Source organism: Psammomys obesus, unplaced genomic scaffold (assembly GCF_907164565.1).
Source record: "Psammomys obesus unplaced genomic scaffold, mPsaObe1.curated_primary_1811, whole genome shotgun sequence".
Taxonomy (NCBI): Eukaryota; Metazoa; Chordata; class Mammalia; order Rodentia; family Muridae; genus Psammomys; species Psammomys obesus.
The window spans coordinates 1,087,250-1,097,335 of NW_026585580.1; positions in this window are offsets into that span (position 1 = coordinate 1,087,250).

Sequence of the window (10,086 nt, forward strand, 5' to 3'; positions counted from 1 at the left end):
GGAAGGGAAGGGAAGGGAAGGGAAGGGAAGGGAAGGGAAGGGAAGGGAAGGGAAGGGAAGGGAAGGGAAGGAAAAAAAAGAGTAAAAAAGCAAGAAAGTCACTAAGTTGCTTCTTTCCTTTTTCTGTTTTCTAATTCCATTTTATCTTCCAAGACAAAGGAGGACCATTGGTATAAAGAATGTTGTTATCTACTGTAGCATATTTTTAATGTAAATAAACTATGATCATTGTCAGTTTAATAAAACTCATATAAAGTTATACCTACTATAGGAATGGAGGTTTTTATTATAGTATCCATGAAATGTAGTGTAGGTCAAATTGACATCAAAATGATGCTCAGATCAATGTTTGTTCTTGAGTTTAACAAAATACCTGTGTTGAAGTAGTGAAAGGCAACTCCTAGATCTTATACCTATCTTCTAGGGGCCAAGATCAGCACTAGTATGAGACACTTGCTGTGAATGAATGGTGTTTATGAAACATACTCACTAGTTTTGAATTGTCACATTTTAAAGACAATTGTTTTTATCATCCCATGTTGCATATTTAAACTTGACCTAAAATATTTTAAAGCTTTTTAAAAATTATAATAAACAAAATGTTACATTCAGTGTGGATAATATGGGGTCCGTGCTTCCTCCAAAGACCATTTTGGTGTCCATGTTCCCTTAGCATTGGAAGACAAAGACTTGCAATGTGTGACCTGTGCTGCCGCCAGAGGCCATGTTAGTATCCATGGTCCATGCTGTGGCCAAGGACCATGTGGAAGTCCCTGTTCCGTGCTGCTTCCAGAGGCCACGTAGAAGTCCAGGATCCGTGCTGCTTGTGGCTGTTATAGGTGGGGGAGCTTATTTTGCAGTGATGTTGATGACTGCAGACTCATACTCCAAAAAGAGACAATTCAAGGCTTCTGTGAAACCAGATCCCCCTCCAAAAATAAAAAAAAAAAGTCTTAAATAGCGTCCTTTAAAATTGTGATACGGGAGCTCCATAAGGAGACCAACAGAGCCAAAAAACCTAGGCTCAGGGGGGCCTGCAGAAACCAATACTCCAACCAAGGACCGTGCATGGAGAGGACTTATACCTACTGCTCAGATGAAGTCCATAGGCAGCTCAGTTTCCAAGCATATTCCCTAATAAGGGGATCAGGAGCTGTCTCTGAAATCAACTCAGTGGCTGGCTCTTTTATCACCTCTCCCTGGGAAGGTGCAGCCTTGTCCTGCCACAGAGGAAGATGATGCAGCCAGCCCTGATGAGACCTGATAGGCTAGGGTCAGATAGAAGGGGAGGAGGTCCTTCCCTATCAGTGGACTAGGGGAAAGAGATAGGGGGAAGGTAGAGGAGGGAGAGTTTGACTGGGAGGAGATGAAGAAGGGGGCTACAACTGGGATACAAAGTGAATAAATTGTAATAAATAATAAAATAAATAAATACCCCAAAATATAAAATTGTGACAAAGATGTTGCTGAAGTGTAGCTCTTCACAGTTGATAGTTTCTGTCAGAGGTGGGTGGCAGGGATGGACTCAGTTATCTTTAAGGGGCTGGGCACTAAGAGTTTGGCTATGTTCTAGTGAGTATATGAGCAACACAAATTGAACTTTTTTTTTTTTGTCCCTTTCTTTGGGGAGGACACAAGAGTGAGAGGGAACCTGGGAGAAATGGAAAGTGAGTGTGCACTGTATAAAATTCCTGACTAAAATGAAAATGTTGAAAATATGGATAATGCATATTTTTTATCTTCTGTTTTGATTTTTTTTTTTTAAGACAGAGTCTCACTCTACAGGCTAGGCTAGTCTGAAACTCACTGTAGCCCAGGCTTGCCTAGAAATACCAGTCACAGTGTCTTAGCATTCCTACTGTGGTACACACCTGGGGCTGGAGATATGGGTCAGAGGTTAAGACTGCTGCTCTACCAGCGATCATGGGTTCCATTTCAGGCATCTACATGAGAGTTCACTGCCAACCGCAACTCCAGTTCCAGAGAATCTAATGCTCTTCTCTGTCTTCCATGGGTGCCAGTCACACACATCATGCACAGACATACATGCAGGCAGCATCCATTAAACATCTATAAATAAACAAACAAACAAACAAACAAATACATGCTTTTTAAGGAGACCTGCTACATCTGTGAGATCAGAGAGCTCCAGATAAAAGAAGCCTCTGGTTTCGGTGTGGTAGAAACGGGATCAGGTCACAAAGAAAGAGACCACTACTCAAGTTGAAGACTCTCAAGGCAAAACTTGTCTCTTAATTATGAGGATATGTGATGCTTTCTAAAGTGGAAGACAGAGCACACTTGAAGTACACTTGGTTTTTATTCTAACACGGGTGGTGACTGTGTCTTTCCCCATTGACTGAGATCTTGCCTCACAGATTTTGAGATGTTTTCTATAGGCAGCTATCTTAATGCATATTCATGTTTAATTTATAGCTATATATGTTCACATGAAGCCTCTAGAATACATCATCTATTATACTATACTTCTTAAGCCTCTTTGTGCTGGATGATTTTCCTATTATGAACGTATTCCTGTTTCTTTAAGACCACAGACACTGTCTTAATATTTGGCTTCAAATTTTTTTTTTTAAAGTTAAAACCTCTGTTGGCTTGTTTTCTGTTATGAATTCTACTGGGGAAACCAGAGACATTTACAATGTTAGGCTTAAATTCCAATAATTCTACTTAAAATATGAACAGAGCTGGATATATTAATATTCATTTTCAACTTGGGAGACAATAAACAGTTGGTAGGTGTTTTCAACCTGGAAGGCATTCAACAAATGTTAAGAAACACTTACAGATTCCTTTCCAGTTTTGTGTGGGGGAATATTGTAGCAGAACAATTTGGAACCACAATTTGTTGAGAAGTTTATCTATATGCTAATTTTTAAGTAAATAATAAGTATTAAGTGTTAAATTCAGTATTATGAAGTCAAACCATTTATCATGTTCTTAGGAGCCCTAAAATTAAAGTAAATGTTAAAGTGAATTTGCACAAACATTTATAGATGCAACTGTAAATATTCTCAGCCTCCTTATCATATACTATACTTTTTAAATTTTTTGCTCCAAGTTCTCTACCTGCATCCCTTCTCTGCTGCTATGACAAATCTTCATCTATTTAGCAGAATTATCTAATAGTAGAGTTGAGATAAAGTTTAGATCAACTAAAGAAGAAATTCTAAAGTATATCTTTATTTAAAAGTTTAACCCCTCATGGAAAGAAGTGAGTTGTATTCTCCCATGCATTTTCTCCAGTTTTCTTAAAAATGTGAGGTAGACAATTTGCATGGCTCCCATTTTTAAGGCATGAAAATAAAGCTAGAAACATAAAGTGATTACTCTGGCTTTTGCAATCAATAACAGGAAAACAGGAACTACTAGAACCATGGCTAAGGATGGTGTCCTTAACCATGAATGCATAATGTCCTCTCAAATTGGAAAAGCTCTTGGGGGGAGAGGGTTATCTGCTTGGGGGTTTTAGTAAAGGACACAGGAAGGAGAACAAGGAAAAGAACATACCAGAAAAGTCTCATGAACACTGATCACTCACTCTGACTATGAAAAAGGAAGATGGCTAAATACAATCCAATACAGCATGAGAGTATTATTGTATGTCACAATAAAACCTGCAGTTTGGTCTAACTAGTGTATTGGAATGAGTTTCTCTAAAAAACATAACAGAAGGAAACATCACTTCTTACAGCATGGAGCTGGACCTGACATCCCTGGGCCTCTGGGTCTATTAAGGTACAACTATTTTCATCCTAAAGGTTATGAGCGTGATAGATCTCTCAAGAACGTGTTGGGGTTGGAAAGAAGCCTCAGCAGTTTAAAGCACTTGTTCTTGCATAGAACAAAAGTTACGTAAAGTCTCAGCACCTGCATGGCAGTTCATAACTGACCCTAACTCCAGTTCCAGGGGATCTGACACATTCTTTTGGTCTCAATCGGAACCAGTACATACGTAGTGTCCAAAAATACATGCTGGCAAAATTCTCATACATACAAAATGAAATGTAAACTTGATTTTTAAAAAAGACTGTGTTCATCTACAAACAAAGACCCCCTCCAAACATTGTGTCGAGTGCGTTGCATCTGTTTTAAGCAGAGAGAGCAAGCCAGGGACGCAAGCTCCAAGAGCTGTTTACCCCTTTTCTGTTTATCCCTTTTCTGTTTACAGTTCTAAGCTCTAAGCAGGTGCCATTAATGCAGGTGGTCAAAACTTGGCTGTTGTAACTCCAGACACTATGTGTGGTTTCTAGGTTGTATCATCATCCTGGCAGGGATACTGAAGATTATGTTAAGACAACCGTGCTCTTCCCTGTGGCTATTTGACTACTGAGGCAATGCACACCAAGAAATTGAAATTCCCTCAGAAATCTCATGCTGTGAGAAGGAAAAGGTTGAAGGAAAAGGTTGAGTGTCCTTTCCTAGCCGGAGGGGAAACTTATGTCCCAAAACAGATTTCATACCACTTCTGATAACTTCTCAGACTCCTCTAAAGGAGAGGCTGGAGCCCAGGCAATGAAAGGCAAGACCAAACCTTGACCAGCCAGGTATATCTCATATCTATTATTTAAGTCCAAACCTCATGTCAAGGCCCAGAAATATACTTGGGAGGGTCACTGAAGTTTATTCCTCTTTCCAATGTAACCCAATGAACCACACTGGATAATAATAATAATGATGATGATAATGACAACAATTAATTAATTATTACTTATAATATTAATAGTTTATATAAATAATTATTGTTGTTGTTTTTCCCTTTCACTTATGTGTTTAAATGTCCTCTTGAGAGCAAGAGGCCAAGCCTGGACTGTTAAAACAGCCAGGTCAAGGCTTTGACCCTTAAAAATATGGTAACAGGTAAATAAAGGCTTTGTCCTTTATTTAGAAAATGTGTCTTCTCAAGGAATTCATACTTATTGCCCCAGTGGCTGAACTGTCACGTGATCAACCATAATCACATAAAAGGTAAAGAAAAAGAATCTTTTTAGTTGCATACATTGGAAAATAACTGAAATATATTTCATTAAAAGAAATAAGGAATTAATAGAAAGTCAAGGATGGCTACCATAGTTTATCCATTTGACAGCTCAACATCCGTACAACTCCAAATATGTAGAGCAGACATAACCCCTTGTTAACACTATCAATATACTTATCACTCCAGTGGGGGATTTCTGGATGAGGGTCTTTTTTCTTCATTGGCTCCAATTGTGGTTGCTGAGCAGGCCAGTAGCTTTAAAATAAATAAGCTGAGCTGCAGAGATAGTTTAGTGGTTAAGAGACTATACTGTTCTTGTTCAGGCCCAAGTTCAGCTCCCAGCTGCCGTATCAGGTGCCACAAAACCACCTAAAACTCCAGCTCTATGGGAACCAGAGTTCCCGGCCTCTGAGGACAAGCACACTTACATTCACACACCCCACAACCAGACCTGCACACATACATAAGAGGATAGACACCTGCAAGGTGGCTTCACACTTGTAACTCGGTTTCTCTTGATGTAAACTTGGAAGTTCAATAGGCTGTTGTCAGCCACAATTACTGTGGCTAGTCTATTAGCTTCTGATGAATTCTGTGTGCTAGACACCACAGGAAGAAGCTCTGCTTATAGCATTAGTCCTTAGCACGAGAGGCATACCACTTTTCTGTCAACCCTCTAGCCCTCTGGTGATACGTCGGTCAATATTTTGAGGAGGTACCCAATAATGAATATCCTTACTTTGATCTTTGCCAGCAGGCAACTTGTGCTATTGACTGAGAATTCCTGCCAGAATTGCTTCAGAAAAGCACAGTTGAGCTGAGTTATCTATTTCTGGAAATATTAATTGATAGCTAATTATTTTATCAGGAAGTTTGCTGTGAGATTGTGTCTCTAAGAAATGTCAGAGAAGTTATACCCATAAATTTCATCACTGGTTGCCTAAACAAAACCTAAACAACTATGACACTAGTGCCTATGCTAACATGGAAAAGAAGATAGATGGAGAGGCCTCAATCTTAGACAAAGAACAACAACTGAATGGGAGCTCTGAAAGCAAGAAAATATGCCAATTGGTTTTCCAATACCCAGTGGTCATCTCTGAGATCATATATATACTGAATATATACTGATAACATACACACACGTATATATGTATATAAATATATGTTCAGTCCATGTAATGTTACCAGTATGTATACATGATATGTATATATACATGTATATGATAATGTATGTATAGACATGCATACATATATGTACATGTATATATGATGATTATAGCAAAAGAGGCCATGAATTTAACAGAGAACAGGAGCAGGGTACAGGGGAGGGACTAGAGGAAGAAATCATGTAATTATATTATGACTTCAAGCAAGTGTTATTTTTAAGAAGCACTACTCTCTCTCATTCTGATTGTAGACCAGCTAAACCTAGTAGGACTTAAGATTTCTTTATGAATATGCTATAAGTAGAAAATGGAGCTCACCACACAAAATATTTTGAAATTTGCATAAATTATGTATTAGCATGCACGAGTGCAGGTCCTCATTTGTGTGTGTGTGTGTGTGTGTGTGTGTGTGTGAGCATAAAGAACCTGGGGATCAATGTCAGATATCTTCTTCAGTTGCTCTCTACCTTCTGTTTTGAGACATGATCTCTCACTGAACCTGGCGCTCACCGATTATGCTCAGCAGGGTACTCTGGGAAGCTGTTCGTCTGCGTCCACAGTGCTGGATTTCATGCTGCTGTGCCCAGTTTGTTACCTGGGTGCTGGAGAGCCAAAGCCAGGTCCTAATGCTCATATGGTAGGCACTTTACCCACTGGCCACTCCATATTTTCATTGACTTCACACTTCAATTGGTGGGAGGCTTGGCTAGCTCAATTGATAAGGCTCCTGAGCCTGAATCTAAGAGTCCAGGGTTCAGTTCCCTGCTGTCTTTAGAAGCAGCCCCTAGAAGGTTCAGAGTGCCTCAGACTGCGGCTCAGAATTCAAACGAAAGAGAACATTAAAAGAAATAAAATGAAACAGACTTCAATTGGCATATTAACCTCACCCAGGCCAAATATGCAAAACTCTGTGGAAGATAACTTATTAAAAGCGATCATCTTTCTAGTCTGTCATGGACTCAATTCATTGTCACTTAGAATCTCCTTGACTGTACATTTTATGGCAGTTTTGTTCCTTAGGTAAGAACAGCATGAGGCAGTTCCAACTATTTAATTAACAAGTGTTTATTTAGAAAATATTGGGTCTCACACATTACTGACAAGATGGTCAGGCTGCCAATATAATACTAAGAGTTTAGGAACAATAAACTGAACCTTGAAAAATAGATCTGACAATATTGCTGTCACAGTTAAGATCGGTGTTTGCGGGAACCGGTCTTAACTGTACTACAGTTGTTTTCAACATTATGGTGCTTTAGCTGGCAAACGGCTTTAAAACAAATGGCTGCATCACAAAGCCGACTATCTCAACCCTTGTCTGGAGGATTCCACATTGTTACAGCAGAAAAATTCTCAAATCAACTCTAAGCAGAGACTGAGATGTCAGGGTACATCATCAACATCTTCTACAAATAGAAGTAAATTGTAAGATTCCAGGTTCCACAAGCTGTGGACTCTTGAGTCTTCAAGGCAGAATCAGCTGGAAAGATGACTCAGCAGCTCAGAGCACTTGCTGCTGGTCCAAAGGACCTGACTTTGGTATCCAGAACCTGTATTGAGCCATTCAGAATCACCTGTAACAGGGCTTCCATTGCCCTCTTCAGGTGTTTGTGGTGGACATCTGCACACACACACACACACACACACACACACACACAGAGAGAGAGAGAGAGAGAGAGAGAGAGATCTCAAGGCAGAATCACACACACTGTCAGTAGTCTCTTAGAATCATACTCAAAATACTGAAGGAAAAATATGGATAAATTACATTTTATTAGTGGGGTAATGCCTGGATAATGCCAGATGAGGATTGTCACTGCTGTACACACTACTCAAATGCTGTAGTATCTGTGAGCTACTTCGGACACCTTACATGTTTTAGAGTTTTCTCAGCCATTCGGCTCCTGCTTTCTTTAGGCTGAGCCAAAATTCATTTTTTATTTTAAAATATTTCCTGGTGAGGATAAAATTTCAGATTTTTAGAGTCAGGCACTTTACTCAAAATTCCACATATACTTTAGCCTTTAATGAATGGAACTTCACCAATATTTAAAAATGAATACATGTTTTCCAGATGTCTGTTTGTAGTGACTATTTCAAACACACTGACCCATTGGAGATTAGATCAGGCACAGGAGTAACACACCCAAGATGGCAGACAAATGAACTAAGTTGCTGGATGCATGGGGATCTTTTATTGCTCCTCCCTGGACAGAAATTGTAGATTCATGGTGATTTCCAGAGACAAATTTATTCCTCACTTGGGACAATGAGATGATTTTTGTGTCTTATTATTTAACAGAAACATAAAATTCAAGTGAATATAACTCCAAAGATAAGCAAGCAAATAAAAAAATCCCAAAACAAACCAAAAAAAAAGACTCATGAACAGATGACCTTGTACAGCCTCTGTTTTGAGTCCCCTTTATTTCTTTTCTGGAAGCTGAAAAACATCATATGCAGCTGGTAGGGTGTTACAGGTTTCAGAAAGGCTGTTTTCTTGGAGGGCTTCTCTGGAGTTAGAAACAACAACACAAACAGAAAGTAGAAGAGACTCCCAAAATACTGTTGAAGGAAAAAGATTCACAGTGTTATCCTCTAGCACAGTTACTATGTTAAACTTAGAAAATTATTTATTTTTAATGGTGAAAGGATCAGGGATCATACATGCTTTTAATTCACAGATGTCATGTGACTAAAGACACACATAGCAACCAGGTAACAAGGAAACACTAATATACAATCAGCAGCTTCTTCCGGGCTCTCTGGAAAACAATATAGTCTGATCTGGCCTACTTAGAAGGAAAGCCACAATGAACATGATGACTATGATGGATAAGAAGAACCATCACTCAGAACATATTTACTTATGTTGAGACAACCATAAAATTTATACAGTGGGTTGAGTCTGAGGACAGACAGTAGGAAGGGAAAAAAATCTAGTCAAGGAGGGGTCTAATAAGTGATTATCTCTAACCAGGACTTCACATGGCTGAAATTGCAATTAAAGGACTAATAAGAAAAAGATTGGAAGATTATTTTTCTGCCTTATAATGTGGTACTAGATTTATGAAAGAAGGTGTGTTTACAAGTAATTCTAAATAGGTCTGAAAACAAGAATTTTCAAACTGAATTCATATCAAGTGGGCAATTTAAAAAGCACTCTTAGTGGTATTTTAGTTTAGAGGTGTCCCGTGTTGGTTGTGTTCTCAAGAACTCACAAGAAGTACATGTAAGCAGGCTATCCTAAGTCCAGTCAGCCCTCCAGGAACACCTGCAGGGGAAGCTCTTATGAGTAGAAACTCACTGTCAAGATCGCAAACACCCAAGGCAGCAGGGCAAAACTGATCAAAGTGCATACATGATCTACTCCAATTAAAATGCCATCATCAATTCACACAACAAATATATGATAACAAAGATTTTCAAAGGGAAAGTGTTAGACATGAGATTTGTTAGAATATAAAACAGCTACACTTAGCATTTGAAGATATTTTCTTTTCAGAAAGAAACTATTATAACATAGTGAAGGTGCTAAGACCACACAAATAACAGAGAAAACTAATAAAATAGAAATGTCAGGAGTGAAAACATTAAAATAAAAATAATGGCTATACTAAGTATCAAGGCACTGGCCACTTAAGATGAGGCAGGAGGATCACAAGGAGTGACTGGGCTACTGGGTGAGTTCAAGATAATTGCAAGCAACTTAGTGAAACTATGTCTCAGAATGTAAAAACAAGGGCTTGGGTTACATGGCTCAGTGGTACAATGCATGTCTGCAAGACAAGTAGAATGCCCTAGGCTCATTTGTCAGTAAAAAATAAGTGTGTGTGTGTGTGTGTGTGTGTGTGTGTGTGTGCGTGCACACACACACACACACACACACACACACACACACACACACACACACTGAGA